The 20,282-nt window shown below is 44.9% G+C and overlaps 1 long non-coding RNA gene across 4 annotated transcripts in view; it reads left to right on the forward strand.

Annotated features, from left to right (window-relative positions):
- The window catches only part of LOC110741995, a 112,544-nt gene that overhangs the window by 85,190 nt on the left and 7,072 nt on the right, over window positions 1-20,282 (forward strand). For 2 of the 4 annotated variants that reach the window (XR_002519138.1, XR_002519137.2), the window contains one exon: window positions 1,015-1,281. This is a non-coding gene — a long non-coding RNA (uncharacterized LOC110741995). Of the gene's footprint in view, window positions 1-1,014; window positions 1,282-10,981; window positions 11,228-20,282 lie in introns of those variants that run through there. The other 2 variants (XR_004179850.1, XR_004179849.1) reach the window with 2 other exon arrangements.

Raw genomic sequence — 20,282 nt, forward strand, 5'->3', positions numbered from 1 at the left:
TCAGACTGAATTCACATCCACCGGACCCCATACAAGCTGTGCAGTGTTGGGGACTTGCCTTCGTTTTTGAGCCCTGGTTTCAGGCTGAAGATTGGGGATTAACAGCAAGGAGTTTGGATCATGTAGCAATGAGGGGAGTGAGCTTTGGATTCAGTCTGGATTCAAATGATTGTCCTATTGCACTGGTTCTCAGCTGGAATTGGCCCCCAGCCTCCAGGGGACATTTGGCCATGTCTGGAGACATTTTTGGTTGTCATATCTTGAGGGAGTTGCTGCTGGCATATCTAGTGGGTAGAGGCTGAGGATGCTCTTCAGCATCCTTCAATGCATAGGATCCCTTCACAACAGAGAATAACCTGGCCCCAAATGTCAATAGTGCTGAAGTCAAGAAACCCTGCTCTATTGTCTACTAGCTTATGAAGTTACTTAATTTGGCCAAAACTCTGTTCCTTCATTGATGGAATGCAAATGATAAACAGTTCCTGGCTGGCGTGGTTGTTTTCAAAACAGAGCTATTGTGACACATAGCACAGCATCAGGGACCTGGCAAACCCTCCATAAATATAAACCTGGATTTTCATGGGATTAAAAGTCAATGGCATCTGGCCGGGCGTGATGGCTCATGCCTGTAATCTCAGCACTTTGGGAGGCTGAGGCGGGCAGATCACCTGAGGTCAGGAGTTTGAGACTCTTCTGGCCAACTGGTGAAACCTCATTTCTACTAAAAATACAAAAAAATAAAAAATAAAAAAACAATTAGCTGGGCATGGTGGCACACGCCTGTAATCTCATCTACTTGGGAGGCTGAGGAAGGAAAATCACTTGAGCCTAGGAGGCGGAGGTTGCAGTGAGCTGAGATTGCATCACTGAACTCCAGCCTGGGCGACAGAGTGAGACTCCATTAAAAAAAAAAGTCAGTGACATATAGGCATATATTAACTGCTTCCATATCGTTTAAGTCCACCAGTAATGGCAGGGACATGAGGATGATGGTGATGTGTTTGATTTTTACAGGACCTTGCAGTGCCTCTGAGGTCTTCCCTCAAGCCTGCACTTCCTGATGGAACCTGTCCCTCACATGACTCCACTTCAAGGTGATGTTCAAAGTCATTGTCAACATTTAAAAAGTAACAGACGTGTCCCTGGAGATGGTGATTGTGAACTGCGGGTCTGCTAGTGCTGAGAATCAAAGGCAGCTATCTGCCCCTGGGTTTTCCTCTCCGCTGGTTTTCTGAAAGCTGTCTCCACCATGAGCAGTCATTGGGACTGACTTCCCTGGAGGTAAGGATTGTGTCCTCCTCTCTTCTATTCTATCTGGGCCTTTAAAATAGGAATTTCGTCCTGTGTTCTCCAGAAAATCCTGGGGAGGGGTTGTCCCCTCTCTCTTCACCCTTTACTCTTCCCTGCGGGAGAAAGAGCGGATTTCCCCGGAGCTGTAGCTTGCCTTCCATGGCCTGTGCGGGCTGCAGGGGTAGGAAGTGTTCCCTACAGTGGGGAACAAGAAGCAACACGAGAAGCTGACTGTTGCAGGCTTCTGCCCCTTCTCTAGCGCTGATCATCTCACAGGCCCCGGAGAAGGATCAGGGCTCTGAACAGATGCAGCCCCATGGCGAGCAGCTTCGGACGGTCTCCCTCATCCTTGTCTTCTGCTTGCATTAGGCTGAATCAATTGGGTGTGGCAGGGGAGAGGCTCTGATGCATTTTCAAATCTGTATGTTCCATAATCATTGAGGTCAGGTGTTTGAGACTATCCTGACCAACAGTCACCTTCATTATTTGCAGGTTCTGTATTTGTAAATTTGCCTACTTGCTAAAATTTATTTGTAATCTGACAATTAATACTTGCCACACTATTTTTTTTTTTTTTGGTGGGGACGGAGTCTCACTCCGTTGCCTAGGATGGAGTGCAGCGGTGTGATCTCAGTTCACTGCAACCTCTGCCTCCTGGGTTCAAGCAGTTCTCTTGCCTCAGCCTCCTGAGTACCTGGGACTACAGGCATGTGCCACCATGCCCGTTAATTTTTGTGTGTGTTTTTGGTAGAGAAGGGGTTTCACCACGTTGGCCATGGCTGTTCTCGAACTCCTGACCTCAGGTAACTGGCCTGCCTTGGCCTCCTAAAGTGCTGGGATTACAGGTGTGAGCCACTGCACCCGGCCAATACTCGACACAGTTTCACAGTTGTTCACGGACAGGCACCGAAATGTGAAGAAGCTGAGTCGTGTGACGTGCACCTTCCTGTCTGAGGCTGAACAAGGCAACATCCTGCCTCCTTGTATCAGCAAATAAGTGTTATCATTGTGGTCTATTAAGTGCCACCTTTATTTTGTGCATTTTTGTGTGTGTGTGTGTTTTTTTTCTGTTTAAAAAGGCCAAGTGTAGTGCTGAAGGCTGAGGCAGAAGGATTGCTCGAAGCCAGGAACTTGAGACCAGCATGGGCAAAAAAGCGAGACCCTATCTCTACAAAAGAAAAAAGTAATTTAGCTGGGTACAGTGGTGTGTGCCTGTAGTCCCAGCTACTTGGGAGGCTGAGGTGGGAGGATAGCTTGGGCCCAGGAGTTTGAGGGTGCAGTGATCTAGGATTGTGCCACCACACCCTAGCCTGGGCAATAGAACAAGACCACATTTCTTAAAAAGAAAAAAAATACACACACACACACACACACACAAAACCTCGATGATTAGTAATTTAAAAATACACACACACATACACAATCTCAATGATTTAAAAATACAGACACACACACACACACACACACACACACACACACACACACATATATATATATATATAGCATCTACCCTTGATAATGTGGTTGGCTTCATCCAGTCAGTTGAGGGCCTTAAGAACAAAAACTAAGTTCCCCTGAGAAGAAAAAATTCTGCCTCAAGACTCTAACATGGAAATCCCACCCGAATTTCCAGGCTGCCAGTTTGTCCTGCAGGTTTTGGACTTGCCAGGTTCCACAATCTCATGGGCCAATCTCCTAAAGTTTCTTTCTGTCTCTTTGTGTTTTTATCTCTCTCTCTCTCCCACCTCCTGTTGGTTCTGTTTTTTTTTTTTTTTCCCTGAAGAATTCTGACTGATACAGATACCCAGGGCCTCATACACCATGCTTCTTTTATTTATTTATTTTTGAGACAAGTCTCACTCTGTCACCCAGGCTGGAGTGCAGTGGCATGGTCATGGCTCACTGCAGCCTCAACCTCCCAGGCACAAGCAATCCTCCCACATCAGCCTCCCAGGTAGCTGAGACTATAGATGTATGCCATTCCTGGCTAACTTTTTGTATTTGTTTTTTTGTAGAGGCAGGGTCTCACTAGGTTGCCCAGGCTGGTCTTGAACTCCTGGGATTGGGTGATCGGCCGTTCTCAGGCTCCCAAAGTGTTGAGATTACAGGTGTGAGTCACTGTGCCAGGCTCACCATGCTTCTTAACCATTCTGAGAGCATAGATCCATTGAGAAAATGATGTAGGACTTGGGCCTTCGCTCCTAAAAAATGCACATGCATACATAATATTGTGTGCAAGCTGAGGGATCTGACACACAGGTTTAGAATCCTTGAGCCAATGCTGATGAATCCCTAAACTCTATCCTCCCTGACTACTCTCTTGAGCTGCAGTCTTACTTGGCATCTCATCTTGGCTGTTTGACAGGACCTCAAACCCCCAAAACAAAACTCTTCATTTTTCTGCCCTGTTTCTCCTCTCCTGTTCCATTTGCCGGTGAATGATACCGTCACCCACGCAAGACGGTGATTTTGGGTCATCCTTGCATTTTTCCCTTCCCCTCTCCACCCGTATCTAAACAATCACCAAAACCTGTCGAATCCATCCCCACTGCCAGGGGCCAGCTTCAGGCCTGATTGCCTTCCTCCCTTGGATTACGGCGTTGGTCTCCTGATTGGAATCCCTGCTTCCAGCCCTGCTCATGTTCAATCTGTTCCTCATTCAGAAGCCAAAGTTGAATTTTAAAGTGAACAATAAAAAAACCATTTCTGAATTATGACTGTTTCCTGATTAAAAACATCTTTAATGTTTCCACCTTGCCCTCGGGTATTGCCAGAGCCAGCATGGCTTATGAGACTTTGGCTCCGTTTCTGTGAATCCATGGCTCATTCATTCCAGAAGCATTTCCTGAGCACCTTTATGTGCCGGGCGCTGTGTTAGGTGCTGGGAATATAGAGGAGGGTGGTCCTTGTCTTCAAAGTACTAGCTGCTTTATCCTTGTATCTTCTAGCCATGCTAAGATAATTCCTCTCCTCTCCTCTCCTTTTTCTTTTCTTCCTCCCTTCCTTCCTTCCTTCCTTCCTTCCTTCCTTCCTTCCTTCCTTCCTTCCTTCCTCCCTTCCTCCCTTCCCTCCCTCTCTCTCTCCTTCTCTTTCTCTCCCTCCCTCCTTCCCTTTCCTTCCTTCCTTTCTTCCTTCCTTCTTCTTTCTTTCTTTCTTTCTCTTTCCCTCCCTCCCTTCTTTCTTTCTCTTTCTTTCCCTCCCTCCCTTCTTTCTTTCTTTCCCTCTTTCTCTCTCTTTCTTTCCCTCTTTCTCTTTCTTTCTTTCCTTCTTTCCTTCTTTCTTTCTTTCTTTCTTTCTTTCTTTCTTTCTTTCTTTCTTTCTTTCTTTCTTTTTCTTTCTTTCTTTCTTTCTTTGTCTCTCCTCTTTCTTTCTTTCTTGCTTTCTTTTTTTTTCTTTTTGAGATGGAGTCTCGCTCTGTCGTCCAGGCTGGAGTGCAGTGGCCGGATCTTGGCTCACTGCAAAGCTCTGCCTCCTGGAGTTCACGCCATTCCTCCACTGCCTCCAGCCTCCCGGTAGCTGGGACTACAGAAGCCCGCCACCTCATATAGCTAGTTTTGTATTTTTAGTAGAGACGGGGTTTCACCGAGTTAGCCAGGATGGTCTTGATCTTGTGACCTCGTGATCCGCCCGTCTTGGCCTCCTAAAGTGCTGGGATTACAGGCTTGAGCCACCGCGCCCGGCCCTTTTTTTCTTTTTTTTAGAAATGGTGCTTTGCTCTGTCGCCCAGGCTGGAGTGCAGTGGTGCAATCTCAGCTCACTGCAACCTCTGCCTCCTGGGCTCTAGCAATTCTCCCACCCCAGCCTCCAGAGTAGCTGGGACTACAGGCATGTGACACCATGCATGGCTAATTTTTGTATTTTTTGTAGAGATGGGGTTTTGTCATGTTGCTCAGGCTGGTCTTGAACTCCTGAGCTCATGCGATCCACCTGCCTTGGCCTCCCTAAGTGCTGGGATTACAGGCCTGAGCCATGTACCTTTTAGAAAATTAGTATTTTAAAAATCATTTCTCTGACCATTTTGAATTTTGACTCCTTATGTACTTTGCTTTTGTACTGAACTCTGTATGTCTCTGCGAACTGGACACCAATCACTGTGTCTAGCACATAGTTGGCGTTCAGAGATGTTGGTGGTGTTGAACGGATGAGTTGGAAAACAAACATTCAAAATTTGATGTTTCAAGGTCCACTTTTAGATATGGATTCTTAAGAGCAATGTCTGCTTTTGACTTTCAGACTGTAGTTTTTTGTCCCCTTTTCTCAGGAAGCTTTGAGTCTTGGAATGTTGCCTATAAAGAGAATTTGGGATAATTAAAATTGATTTGCTGAATGGTTTTCATGATCATAACCAGATATATGGTGCCCAAGGACAGATGAAGAAATTAGCCCTTGTTCATACCAGAGTCATTTACATGAAGAGATCTAATGGAAAAATCATCATTTTGGATAAAAAATGATGCATAAAAAGTTATAGAATATAAATGCAAAGTAGCCAGGATTTATGTTATGCTTGGGGGAAGAAAAAAGAAAAGGAAAACCCAAGATTAAGACTGTAAATGAATGGAGCATGTGGCTTGGGAAATGTCCTCTCTTCTCCTATTACTGACACCTATTGTGTGCCTGGTACCAAACCAAGCACTTACACACAGAATCACCTTTTATCCATACAAATCCCTGCTTGGTGAGAATTACCATTTCCATTTTACAACTGAGGACACTGAAATTCAGCATATTTATGTAAGTGGCCCCAAGTTCCTACAGTTAGGAAGTGGCAGAGGTAGGATTTGAACCCTGGTCTCCCTGGTGTCAAAGCTGCTGTTCTGGGTCACAGTTGTTAATTTCTCAAAACACGGTGGAAAAAGCCCAAAAGGTGGACTTCACACTTAATCCCAGCAGTCACCCCAAGGCTCTCAAAACTCCTTCTTGCCAAGGTCAGCACTGGCTCCAAGGTCCAGGAAGGGCTGGGCTTTTTTTGTTGGGATCGAAGGATCAATGGGAAGACTCCATCTTGGCCGGATGTGCAGGTGGAGTGCTCCAGCTCTGAGGACCAATCCTGGAAGAGAAAACCTGCTCCCAGTAAGAGAAAAATGTCCCTCCCTCTGCCTCTTTGGTCAATGAGGGTTATGTGTGTGCCTGCATGTCACAGGGAATATGTTTGCATGTGTATGGAAAGCCCATGTGCTCCTGTGTAAGAGGGTGTGGGTGTGCCTGTCTCTCTGTGTGTATTCTGTGTGCGTTTGGGTGTTGCATGTTTTGTGATCATTTATGCCTGTAGGGATCAAAGGCCTAAGAGAAGAGGAAGGAGGCTGTACCTACTTATAACTTAGTATCTTTTTTTTTTTTTGAGATGGAGTTTTGCTCTTGTTGCCCAGGCTGGAGTACAATGGCATGATCTCGACTCACTGCAACCTCTGCCTCCTGGGTTCAAGCGATTCTCCTGCCTCAGCCTCCTGAGTAGCTGGGATCACAGGCGCCCACCACCATGCCCAGCTAATTGATTGTATTTTGTATTTTTAGTAGAGACGGGGTTTCACCATGTTGGTGAGGCTGGTCTCGAACTCCTGACCTCAGGTGATTCGCTTGCCTCGGCCTCCCAAAGTGCTGGGATTACAGGTGTGAGCCACTGCGCCCGGCCTAATATAATTTCTTTTATTTCTGTTATACCTGGTTTCTTAGTCCTTCTTGTGTTGCTATAACAGAATACCACAGACTGGGTAATTTGTGTGTGTGTGTGTGTGTGTGTGTGCATGTACACATACAGATGTGACTGCATGCATGTGCTTCCTATGAAGTATAAGTAGGCGGGTCTCTGTGCGTGCACTCACCTATATCCCTGTGTGGTGTGTGTGTGTGTAGAACCACTTGCAACACTGAAGAAGTGTGTATATAGCCAGCCTGATTTCCTGCCAAGCTGTTTAGCAGGTTTCAGAGAGTGTCTATTTACTTCTTATTGAAACTGCTCGGCAATTTCATTTTCCATTTGATCACATGGGTTTTGTTGATCTTCCATAAATCTGGCTTTGGCAACTCCAACTCTGCTGATTCTCACATCTCTCATTGTTCTCAACACTGGAGTGTCTCTTATGAGGTCTCATATTCTGCCCCAGCCTTCCTGTGATGCCAATTTCCTACTGGGCTGTGGTCCCGTTTCACCGGCCTGGACACTGGGAGGCCTGGCTTCAGCAGCAATGTCCAGACCTGTCCTCTTAGCCCTTCTGAAATATACAGATGATCTTGGCTATTGGTAAATTTGGCATTATCTTAGGCAGCATGATATGAGGCACAGAGGATAGATTTTTAATTAAATGCAACTATTTTCAAATCTGGCTTTGGAATCTACCAGATGAATGACCTCAGGCAAGTCCTTCTTTTTCTTTTTGTCATGAAATCTCATATAACAAAGAGAATTATAAATCCTCAGTTGAAAGAATAAAAATAATGTCTTCAAAACACTGATTACTTAGTAAGTGTGTCAGGTAGATGTAGCTGCATAACAAACCATATCAAAAGTTAGTGGCTTAGAAGCTATGAACTTTTTTTTTCTTGTTCATGATTCTTAGTGTTGCCAATTCAGGTGGGTTCTGCTGGGTAGCTCTTCTACCCCTGGTGGGGTTTCCTCGTGTGTCCATGCTCAAATGGAGGTTGAGTTGATGACCTTGGTTTTGGAGGTTGGCTTGCTGTTTGCTGTGGTCTCTTGGTTCTAATGTACATGGTGTCTCAGCCTCCAGAAGACCAGCCTGGGCTTGTCATCATGATGGAGGCAAAGGCCCAAGAGAGACAGTAGAAGCCTGCAAAGCCTCTGAAGAGCTCAGCTTAGAGCTGGAACACTGTCAGTTCCACTATGTCCTATTTGCCAAATGAAGTTAACCAGCCCATCTTAGGTGCAAATGGTGGGGAAATAGACTCTACTTCATGATGGGAAGAAGCTGCAGATTCACAATGGAAAGGATGTGGAAGTAGGGAGACCATTAATTGGAGCAATCAATGCAATCATAATACTGCAATAGGCAGTCAATGTTTGCTGAATTGCTTGGAACCTGGGAGGCACTTATTGAATATTAATTAATGGTAGTTAGTGTAACCTGTATAAGTCACGATATCTACATGGTCCAGTCTCAGCACAGATTTGCAGTAAAGAAGTTGCCAGTCAGGTACCATGGCTCATGCCAATAACCCTAGTGCTCTGGGAGGCTGAGGCAGGAGAATTGCTTCAGCCCAGGAGTTCAAGACCATCCTGGGCAACATAGCAGGACTCTGTCTCAAGAAAAAAAAAGAAAATAAAATTAGCTGAGTGTGGTGACACATGCTGTTAGCCCTAGCTACTTGGCAGGCTAAAGCAGGAGGATAACTTGAGACCAGGAGTTCCAAGAGTTTGAGGTTACAGTGAGCTATTACAGCACTGCACTGTAGCCTGGGTGACAGAGCAAGACCTTGTCTCTAAAAAAAAAGAAATTGCATTGTGGAAGACAATTTAGTTGAAAGAAATTAAAACTTTTACTCAGTCTCTCAATCATCTTAAAAAATCATAGCTCATCTCTCTCACCACAAATCACTTCCTAAATCTTTGCAGTGGCTCCTGGGAAAAGACCAACTCATCTCTTTCTCTCTTACTTTCCTAAACCCTGATATTCAGCCCCAAAAACTTTTCTGTCTCCCTTTTACTTCATGTTTCCACCTTTGTTCTTTATTATATAAATCAACTTAGCCTTTCTGGATCTTTAGATTTCTTTCTACTTTGCCCTTTTAACGCACACATAAAGGGAAACCTAAGGACTGATCCAGTAAGAAATAATTTTTTTCTCTTTAAAAGGCCAAAAGGGAGTGAGAATGGAAGGGGAAAGCACTGTACCTACTAATAACTTAATAGCATTGGTTTTATTTCTGTTATACCTGGTTTCTTAGTCTATTTTGTGTTGCTATAACAGAATACCACAGACTGGGTAATTTATAAACAATAGAATTATATCTGGCTCATGGCTTTGAAGGCTGGGAAGTCCAAGAGCATGGCACTAGTATCTGGCAAGAGCCTTTGTGCTGTGTCGTCCCATGGTGGAAGGTGGAAGGGCAACAGAGGGCAAGAGTAAGTGAACAAGAAGGAGCTAAACTCACTTTTGTAAAAATTCACTCTCAAGATAATTCAACTTCTCTCCCAATAATAACCTTAATCCCTTCATGAGGGCAAAGCTTTTGAGACTTAATCCCCTTTTATTAGGCCCCACTTCCCAACACTGTGGCATTGGGGATGAAGCATCCAACACATGAATTTTGAGGAACAAATTTGAACCGTAACACTGGGGTATTGTTATGTTTAAAAGAGCTCTTCTGCACTTGCTTCAAACTGTTTTTCCAGCTTTTTCCCTCCTCCTAGCCTGAGTTTTTTCTTTTGAATGCAGAAAACTCTGCTAGAATGTCAGTTTCTTGGGAATCCATCATCAGGCCCCAAGAGAATATTCCTCAGAATGGTTAAAGAGGAGGGTGAGAAAGGGCTGGGATATTGGGTGATCTACCAAGGGTGTAGGCACCCAGGGTGGTCCATTTCCTTCAGCCAGAATCCTAGTCTTCCTTCTTCCCTCAGTGGGGAGCCCCCACTCTGTCGAACCCCTGAGACTTCAAGGACATAGCACAGAGTGTGAGAGATTAGTCCTACCTCATTCCCCAGTTCATCCCAACCACTATCTGTCCTAGCCTCATCTCTACATTGGTCTCTCTGACCTTCTCATCTGCCCTAGTCATTAATTCATGGTCTTTGGTTTCACCGTCTCTCATTTTCCTGGATACCCACATCCAGGCTTGTTCTTTCCTTTCTTGCTTGGGAGGCGTTCGGAATGCATACTGGTAACTCGTTTATTCAGAATGATGAGAATAAAACATACCGACAGCCTCCTCTATGCCAGACACTATGCTACACACTTTGCTTGCATTATTAAATGTTACTTTACTACATGACTATCTTACACACCTGTGAGGTGGGCAAACATGACCATTTCCGTCTTACAGAAGAGGGGAGGTGATGCTGCCTGCCCAAGGTTATTTAGCAAGCACAGCTGGGATTCAAACCCAGGCCTGTCTTACTTTAATGTTCATGCTTTAGAAACTACATCAAATGGTCTCTCCAACCTAGGGTGAACAATGCACCGTAGTTTGTTTGTTTGTTTGAGATGAAGTTTTGCTCTTGTTGCCCAGGCTGGAGTGCAATGGCATGATCTTAGCTCACTGCAACCTCTGCCTCCCAGGTTCAAGCAATTCTTCTGCCTCAGCCTCCTGAGTAGCTGGGATTACAATTACAGGCACCCACCACCATGTCCAGCTAATTTTCTGTATTTTTAGTAGAGGCGGGGTTTCACCACATTGGTCAGGCTGGTCTTGAACTCCTGAGCCCAGGTGATCCACCTGCCTTGGCCTCCCAACTCATTCTAGTTTTATGGGAGCTTTCCTGATTTTAAAACAGAAAGCCCTGCATCTCGGGATATCACTCTATCTCTGGCAAGGTAGGGTGATTAATCACTCTGCCCCAACTTGAGCCTTCTTGTGTGAAGAGCCTGGATAAACAGTCTCATCAGGGAGGTCTGGCTCAGCACTGAAGCCTACTCCTGCTTCCCCTGATCAGAAAAGGAGAGTTCCCAGATCCTCTGCATCTCCTTCATCCTCTCCGATTCCTGACACCTGTCTTATTGCCTGCTTCTTGCCTGTGCAGTCTTGTGTACCGTCAACATCTGGTTTGTTCCACTTTACAAATGCACACAGTGCTGAAGGCTACTACTGGCACTGGGATTCTCTGCATCCGCTTCAATAGCCGAAGCCTCCTTGGGACCCTTGAGTGATGTAACAAGGTAAGAATTCCATCTGGTTTGCAGAATCTTAGTAATTTTTTTTGAGACAGAGTCTCACTCTGTTGCCCAGGCTGGAGTGCAGTGGTGTGATCTTGACTGACTGCATCCTTCATCTCCTGGGTTCAAGCGATTCTCCTGCCTCAGCCTCCTGAGTACTGGGATTACGTGCATGTGCCACCATACCCAGCTACTCTTTGTATTTTTAGTAGAGACAGGTATAACCATGTTGGCCAGGCTGGTCTCGAACTCCTGACCTTGAATGATCCACCCACCTCAGCCTCCCAAAGTACTGAGATTACAGATCTGAGCCACTGCTCCTGGTCTACAAAAAATAATTAAAAAAAAATTAACTGGGTATGGTGGCATGTGTCTATAGTCCCAGCTATTCAGGAGGCTGAGTCAGGAGAATCACTTGAGCCTGGAAGTTTGAAGCTGCAAGTGAGCTATGATTGTGCACTGCAGTCTGGGTGACGGAACCAGACTCTGTCTCTGGAAAAAAAAAAAAAAGGGGAAAAGCAAATATCCAGATGATTCCCTCTACCCCCAAAACAAACGGATTTGTCCTTAAAAATCTTATTTTATTTTTAAACACTTTGGGATTTTAAAAATAGAATTCCCCTGATGATTCTCTCACTTAAAGACTTCCATTTAGATCAAGGAATTTCAAATGTCCAGGCACCAGAAATACTGCTCAGAACTATATATTTCCTCTCCAACACGCAGCATAGATGTCTGTCTCATAAATAGGGGGAATGCCAGATGTCCCCAAGTGTGGACTTAACCAGTACAAAAAGCGCAAATATATCGGACACGCAGACCTAGACAGGTTTGCTACATAACCAGAGAGATCACTGGATTTACTCAGTTCCAAATGAGCAGTTCCCCTTTTAAGCTTCTTCAAGCTTGGCATCTGTGGGACTTTGTAAATACCCAGCAGAGCTCAGGAGAAGTGGTCCTGAATTGTTTAACAGCCACAGCAATTACTTTGTTTTATACACGACATTCTTACCTTATCCATCTGGGAGAACAACAGGTGGAGCAACTAAAAAAAAAAAAAAAAAAAATTGTGTGAGTGCTTGAGTGGCTCCAAGTTGAATATTAAACAGAAACCCTCAGTGCCCCATGATTCTGGAGATTGGTGTGCATTGGTGATATACAACAGAAGTCAAATCAATATTCACCCAGAGAAACAAATTAGGAGTGAACAGTTTCATCCTTAGCCAAGTGTGCTGAACTCTCCAAGGATGTAGAAATGAAAGATTTCCTCAGTCCTCTGTGCATGCCCCAAAGAACATCTAAAAGCTCTCCAAGGTTAACACCAGAATAAAAAAGACCTCTGGCAATTGTGATATTGTGAGAATTTCCATTCGATAAAGATAATGGGATTTTTAAAGTACTTCTTGGTTACTATTAGGTCCATGCTGGGAAAATGATGGAAAAAATCCAGTAAAAATGTTTTTTAATATTAGTGGGAAATAATATAGAGAAGAAAGAAAATCCCCCACTAATGAGGGACAATGTAATTTCTGGAAATGGCCATTGTGTTGGATAGATTTTCTGTAATTTCAATTATTAGTATGATTGATTAATCTTGGGGTGACCAACAAGAATGTAAAGAGTCGTCTGGTCACAGATTCTAGGGAATGGGAGATTGCGAGTACATCAGTTTATGCCTTTTTCAGCATCTCAGCTTGTCTTATCCCACTTTGTAAATTCTATGAGTTGAGGGAAAGGAGGGAAAGGTCATATGTCTGTTCTCTTAGGACACAGTCCAGTTCAGGTATCTGAGTGATCACCCCATAACTGTGTGACTCCTGAAATGGCGATGTCTTGTGAGGTTTCTAGTTGCAGGTGCCATCAGAACTTGGAGGCCAAAAAAATACGGTGGTGGTCCAAGATGGACATCTGTCAAATGAGTAGTTTGAAAGATGGACTCTGGAGCTGAGATGCTGTGTCTTTTATGGATGTTGAGACAGAGAATCATGTTATCTAGATTTTGGGAAGAGTGGAAAACCTCCTCTCCTCCCACAACGGCAGGGAGCTATGCAATGGAGGATTTGAAATCATGTGCTGAGACAAGCTAGAGTCACTCCTCCAAGCCACCAGGTGTCACTGGTGTGCCCAGGCGGCAACGAGTCCAAGTTTTCCCGGTGGATGTGGAAGCTGGAAACCAGCAATCCTGTTAGTTCCCCAACCTGGTTGCCCATCAGAATTCCTTGGGAAATTTAAAGAATAATTCTTGGAAATTACGTCAGACCCACTGAATCAATCGAGGCCCAGAAATGAGTATCTAAAAAAAATTGCTATATGGAAATAGTCATTATTTGGGATGTGTGTGGTGGGGAATTGTCGCTGTATATTATATCTCTACTTAAATAAATGTCCCAGGTGATTCTATAGTTGCAGCAGGTGTTTGGAAAAATCAAACTAAATGTCTTTAACAAAGAAGAAGATTAATTTTCTAGGAGTTGAGGGACTTGCTTAATGCCACCCAACACAGAGCCATGCCTAGAGGCTAGGCACCTCAACTCAAGTGGGGGGCCCTTCCCTCTAGGCAGGGCTGCAGCTCCTAAAGCAGTTCTGGAGACTTCTGGGAAGGTTTTGTGCCCTCCCTTGCTATCCCCCTCCCTGCCCCCACCAAGCCCAAAAGACACTTCCATAGAAGAACTGGTTTATTTGGCAGAATATAATCTTCTTATCCTCTCTGATAGCTCTCCCCTCACCTCATTCTCCAGAGCTCCCACATGCAGAGGTCTGATCCCCTCTCCTCCAGGTGAGTGGTCTCCATGGGCAATTGGACAAAGCAGAATGGCCTACACTCTGCCACAGCTAATGGGTTAACGCGGAACATTTATTGAGCATCTAGTACATGCCAGGCACTTTCCCGTCCATTTGAATGTCACATCAACATTCTGAGGGCTAGGAATTATTATTTCAACTTTCCAAATGAAGAAACAGGTTCAGAGAGGTGAAGAAAATCAATCAAGATCATAAAGCTCAGAAATATAGAGATTCAAGTTTAGGTGGGTTTTTTTTGTTTGTTTGTTTGTTTTGTTTTTCACAAAGTCTTGCTTTGTCTCCCAGGCTGGAGTGCAGTGGCGTGATCTCTGCTCACTGTAACCTCTGCCTCCCAGGTTCAAGTGAGTCTCACTGTAACCTCTGCCTCCCAGGTTCAAGTGAGTCTCCTGCCTCAGCCTCCCGAGTAGCTGCGACTACAGGCATGCACCATCACACCCGGCTAATTTTTGTATTTTTAGTAGAGATGGGGTTTCGCCATCTTGGCCAGGCTGGTCTCGAACTCCTGACCACAAGTGATCCACCTACCTTGGCTTCCCAAAGTGCTGGGATTACCGGTGTAAGCCACCATGCCTGGCCTCAAGCCAGGGCTTTTGGGCTTCAAAGCCGTATTAATCATCATCATATGGGGTCCCCGTAACTCTCCCATCACATCCAAAGAATTTCAGTGATTCTCACCTAGTTTAGAAACTAACCCACTCTCTGGATTAAAAAAAAATAGAGTCTGTGAGTGTCTTTTTCAGGTGAAAGTAAGATCCAGGGATATTATTTAATACTTTATAAAATTTCCAAAAATATTGAACTTTGAAGGAAATAAACTATACAGCAAACTTACTAAATTATCACTTTTCTCTGGTGGCCCTCAAAGAACTTTTAAATCAGAGAATTCTTACCTAGGAGTAGGCCTTGGTGAGGTCGCCATTAGTGTTAATGAAGTCCTTCATGTTCTTGACATCCGAGACATTTTCCCGAGGATGGAGGTCAAGTTCGGGCGTTTGTAATCAGTTGATAAAAGACATGTGTGCACAGCCACATGGGAAATTTATGAATATTATCAAATAACGATGTAGGGTATAATTAAGGTTGAGCTATTAAGTACTAATTAATTAAGCTGTCAGATTTTAATCAAGGAATTGATTGTTTCTGTATAGAGCTCCGATGGTTCCGCATCTTTGCAAAGCTCTGGAACCCTGTTTTGCAAAGATTAACAAATTAAAAGGCCACAGCTATTACGTCCTCTGCAAGAGGCAGTGAGCTTTTCTGCTTCCTGGAGAGTGTGGGTTCAACAAATTTCTGATTCTCACAGAAAGCCAAAAAGATAGGTGAGCACTCTTGGATAGGCCCAGACCCAAAGGTTGTACTTAGGGTGGTCATTATTCAGATATTTTTAAAAAACAATGTTTTGAGTACCTACTCTGTGCTTGAAAATACATTGTCTCACTTTCTCCTCAAAGCAACCCACTTTACAGAAGAGGAAACTGAGGTTTAAAGCAGGATTGAAACCTTCTCACTATCCTGTAAGTGAGGCCAAATGTCTTCAGGGGAGGAGCGGTGGGGTTGAGTTTGTTTTCCCTGAGACTGCGTATGGACTGAACTCTCTTTGCTTTTGGTGATACCATTGTAGCTTTTTCATTTTCATTTTTTATTTTATTTTTTTATTTTTTTATTTTTGAGACAGAGTCTCGCTCTGTCGTCAGGCTGAAGTGCAGTGGCGCGATCTTGGCTCACTGCAACCTCCACCTCCTGGGTTCCAGCAATTCTCCTGCCTCAGCCTCCCGAGTAGCTGGGACTACAGGTGTGCACCACCATGCCCAGTTAATTTTTATATTTTTAGTAGGGTCGGGGTTTCACCATGTTGGCCAGGATGGTGTCAATCTCTTGACCTCATGATCTGCCTGGCTCGGCCTCCCAAAGTGTTGGGATTACAGGCGTGAGCCACTGCGCCCAGCCTATTTTTATTTCATTTTGCATCACTACTTCCTCTATTGCCAGTCTCTCTTCCCATTGCATGAAGATTGCTTATCTCATGAAAAACGCACCCATTTTTGGAGTCGTACAGATCAGGGCTTAAATTCTGACTTTCCTAGTTACTGGTATCAGAGTTTGAATATGTTATTTTCTTTCTTCTGAACCTCGGCTTTCTCATCTGTGAAATGGGAGCAAAGCCCCCACCTTGCAGAGGATTAGGTGGCATAACAGCCTCATTGTATTGAGCACTTTCTATCCTTCAGGCGTGGTGCTAGGCACATTATATTCATTAGTTCATGTACTATTCCTCACAGTAATCCTGTGCTGTCCAGTAGACTTTCTGCAGTGATGAAATATTCTATAGCCACCCTGTCTATCTCTTTAGAAAGGTCGCTGGCTCTAGCAGGGACAGTGCATCTTGCTCAATCTCATCTGCCTTGGAGGGTCATCTGTTTACAGGCAGGAGATTAAATGCACTTGGATGGTGGGCCGGCTGAGAGGAACTTGCAAAGTGTGGAGATTGATTATATGGTGTGTGTTGGCTTCTTGGCAAGAGTGGTCCCGTGCTTCGGCATTTGGTCAGTTGAAGCGAAGGCTGGTTGTGTGCCGGGTTCCACGTGGAGCTCTTTACATGAATGATCTCATTTAGCACCATAAGGTAAGTGACCTGAAGACGGGGAAATGGAAGCTCCAAGAGGCTAACTGGTTTGTTCCTGATCACACAACATCTATGTCGTGAAGAATAAGCTCTTGATGGGACAGGCCTTTGGGATCCATCTCTGTGGGCAGGAGAGCCACAAGAGGAAGCCGGGGTTTTGCATGATTTGCCCTCAGTAGCTGTGAACAGGGTAGGAGAAGGGAGGTGATGAGCTAAGGAGGAATATGAACAAAAGGGAGCAACAGAAAAGAAAGTCATTATAATAACAATAATAATAATCATAATTATGCTGGTTCTACCTGTCCTCTCCCTGGAATCCCTGTGACTCCCCCACACCCAACACAATGGCCCTTTCTGGAGACATCTGGGACCACAGCATCTGTCATCCTCAGAGTAATCATTAGAAAAGAACAGCAGTTATCTTTAGAGCCAATGGAAGCAAACTCACCAACATTTAAGGAGATGTGTCTGCATTTAATACTTTGTTTCTTTAATGGAGCCATAAGAATGCCAAGATTTACACGTTTTGGGATTCCTAATTGAATCGTGTAAGTGGAAAACACGAGCCCTGGGAATCTTTGGAAACACTGGCGAGCGCTTTGTCAATGTCAGGTTGCCGAGCCGGCTTCCTTCCAGGACAGCTTGGTGGCTGCGCTGGTGAGTCTCCTGCACTGGGGCGTGTCTGTGCCGGCTCATTTCCTCCCGGGACAGCACTGTTCTCCTGCAGGAAAACTCCAAGAAACAAATGAAAACAAAACAGTCTTTTTGGCGGTTGGAAGGTGGTGCATCTGAGCCTTCTGTCCCTGCCCCATTTGACTGCCAGGGGTGTAGTTTTCTGAGATTTTGAAGCACTGGGCAAGGAGTCAAGGCCTTGGGGCTTGAATCCTGACTCTGCGGTGTTCTAGCTGTGTGACTTTGCGTGAGTTACTAAACCTCTCTGAGACTTAATGCCTAATTCTGTTAAAATGGAGGGCACTATTTAAGGGTTGTTACAGGTTGACCTTTTTTTTTCCTCTAAGAAGACATATTTAAGTTTTAACCCTTGGGGCCTGTGAATGTGACTGTTTGGAAACAGGGGTTTTGCAGATGTAATTAAGATGAAATTATACTGGAGTAGGGTGGGCGCTTACTCCAGTATGACTGGTGCCCTTACAGGAGGAGAAGAGACACAGACACGTGGAGGGAGGCAGCCATACAGAACGGAGGAAGAGATTGGAGTGATGCTTCCACAAGCCACAGAATACGTGGGGCTACCAGAAGCTGGAAGAGATAAGAAGACTTCTCTCCTGATACGGAATTAACCCGAATACCCATGAATGATAGACTGGATAAAGAAAATGTGGTACCTATACACCACGCAATACTATGCAGCCAGAAAAGAACGAGATCATGTCCTTTTCAGGGACATGGATGAGGCTGAAAGCCATTATCCTCCGCAAACTAACGCAGGAACAGAAAACCAAACACTGCATGATCTCACTTATAAGTGGGAGCTGAACAGTGAGAACACATGGACACAGGGAGGGGAACAACACACGCTGGGGCCTGTCGGGCAGGGGGTGGGGAGGCAGGGAAGAGCATCAGAAAAAAATAGCTAATGCATACCGAGCTTAATACGTAGGTGATGGGTTGATAGGTGCAACAGAGCACATGGCACACGTTTACTTATGTCACAAACCTGCACATCCTGCACATGTACCCCAGAACTTAATCAAATTGAATAAAATAAAATAAAATGAAATGAAATAAATAAAAAGAAGACACCTCTCCTGGAGGCTTCAGAGGGAGTATGGCTCTGCTGTCACCTGATTTAGGGCTTCTCGCCTCTAGAACTGTGAGAGTAAATTCCTGTTGTTTTAAGACACCCAGTAGGTACTTTGTTATGGCATCTTTAGGAAACGAATACAAGGGTGGATGACTTTAGGGAGTCAAAGGACCTATTTCAGTGCCTGACAAGAGTAGATGTCCAGGAAATGTATGTTTTCCCCTTCCTTCATAGCGTTTGGGGTCCTGCAATGTGAAGGAAGAGAGACAGGGTGATGTAGTGGTTTAAATCACACTCTAGAATGGGCCTGCTGAGGCTTGTATTCTAGCTCCACCACTTGCTTTGTGACTTTAGGTAGTTGTTAGACCCTTCTTGTCTCAGTTCTAAGAAAGAGAAAAGCAGCCCCTGACATCCAGGAGCTGGCCTGGTACTATCGACAAGGGCTTGGAGTTGCTAGGACCTGGCTCGGCACTCACAGGTAGACCCTGGTGTTGTGTTGAGCATAAACAATTTCGCAGAACGCCAGCATCAGAAAAGGCCCCTCTGTAACAATGACAGGTCAAGATGAAAACAAGATCACTTTGTAATCATGTCCACGCACAAGCAAAACATCAGCATTGTCTAAACCACAAAGATGACCAAAGGATCCCTGATCTTGGCTAACGGGAGTAACCTCTGTTTCTTTACCAATTACAACTTTGGCTGTGCCTCATTCCTCACCCTCTAAAGGAGATTTATCAAAATAGAATTACTCTCACTTCATGACAGTATCCAATCCAGAACAAAGCCCTGCTTCCTTAAACTCTTCCTAAAATCACCTAACACGAGCCCAAAGAAGCCTTTCCAACACCCCTTTCCTGAGATGTCCCATGACTCTCCACCGTGTGTGCTCTCCCTCATGGCAATGAGTCCAGAATCCTAACTTGCTCAATGGCAGGTGTGGCTCTGGTGGTCTTTGTAGACTGTCAGATGGGGAATAAAACAGACCAATCTCCCTAGGGTGCAGTGGAGGTCACAGAGTTCGCATATTGCTTTGAGCAGTACCTCTTGCCTGTTGGGTAGTGGATAAATGTCTGCTAGAATTAGGATTTTTGCTGACTGACACTCTGCATCCATTCCCTTTGCTTTCTATAACAGTATTCCACATCTCCTTGGGGAGCCATCTTTCCTCTATTCTCACGTCATGTGCTCTGGTTCTGGTTGAGCCGTTCCCAGCTCCGGGAGTAGACATGTGACTCAGGCCTGTCCAATCAGCATGGTCCATTCCCTGACTGCAGTGATTGGTTCAGGGGGAGAATGTGGTACCAGTTGGTCCAATCAGAGCGTGTCCTGGGACTTATGTGGAACTCTGGGTAATGGCTTCTTTCTTTTCCAGGAGTGGTAAGAGGATACGGTTAGGGTCTGTGAGGGTCACCAAGAGGAGCCCAAAAATGAGGCTGGTGAAATGGAAAGCATACTGTTTATGGATCTTAAGTCTCATGCCCTATAAAATGGGGTGGGGATGGGGTCCTTTAAAAGATATTCCTATAGAGCAATAGTTTCCTGGGTGCCACTATGGATAATTTAAATCTTACTATGGAAAAGAGGAGGCAAAATGCGCTGCATATTTTTCGGTTCTAGCGGTGGTGTGTTTTGTTTTAAAATGGGGTGATCCTGCTGCTTTGCTATGACCTTGCTGTTGGTTGGTCTCTGAAGCTCAACCCTGCAATTTAGGCGTTCCGTTGTATCCTGGAAGTCATCACGGTACAGGAGAGGTCACTACCTGGCCTCAGCCACCAAGCGCAGTCGTCCAGAAGAGATAGCAGTTAAGGTGTGAGAGTGTCCTGCCCTGTGACAAGGTGGATGATGGGCAGGGATGGGAGGCAGGCGTCTTCTCTTCCTTGCTCAGCTGGACCAAGCAAATTGAGGCCTTTGGTTGCCCTCGATGGAGTTGAGTGTAGTCGTGTGGTACAGTGGATGGAGTTAGGTTTCGGAGTCA

Source organism: Papio anubis, chromosome 18 (genome assembly GCF_008728515.1).
Source record: "Papio anubis isolate 15944 chromosome 18, Panubis1.0, whole genome shotgun sequence".
Taxonomy (NCBI): Eukaryota; Metazoa; Chordata; class Mammalia; order Primates; family Cercopithecidae; genus Papio; species Papio anubis.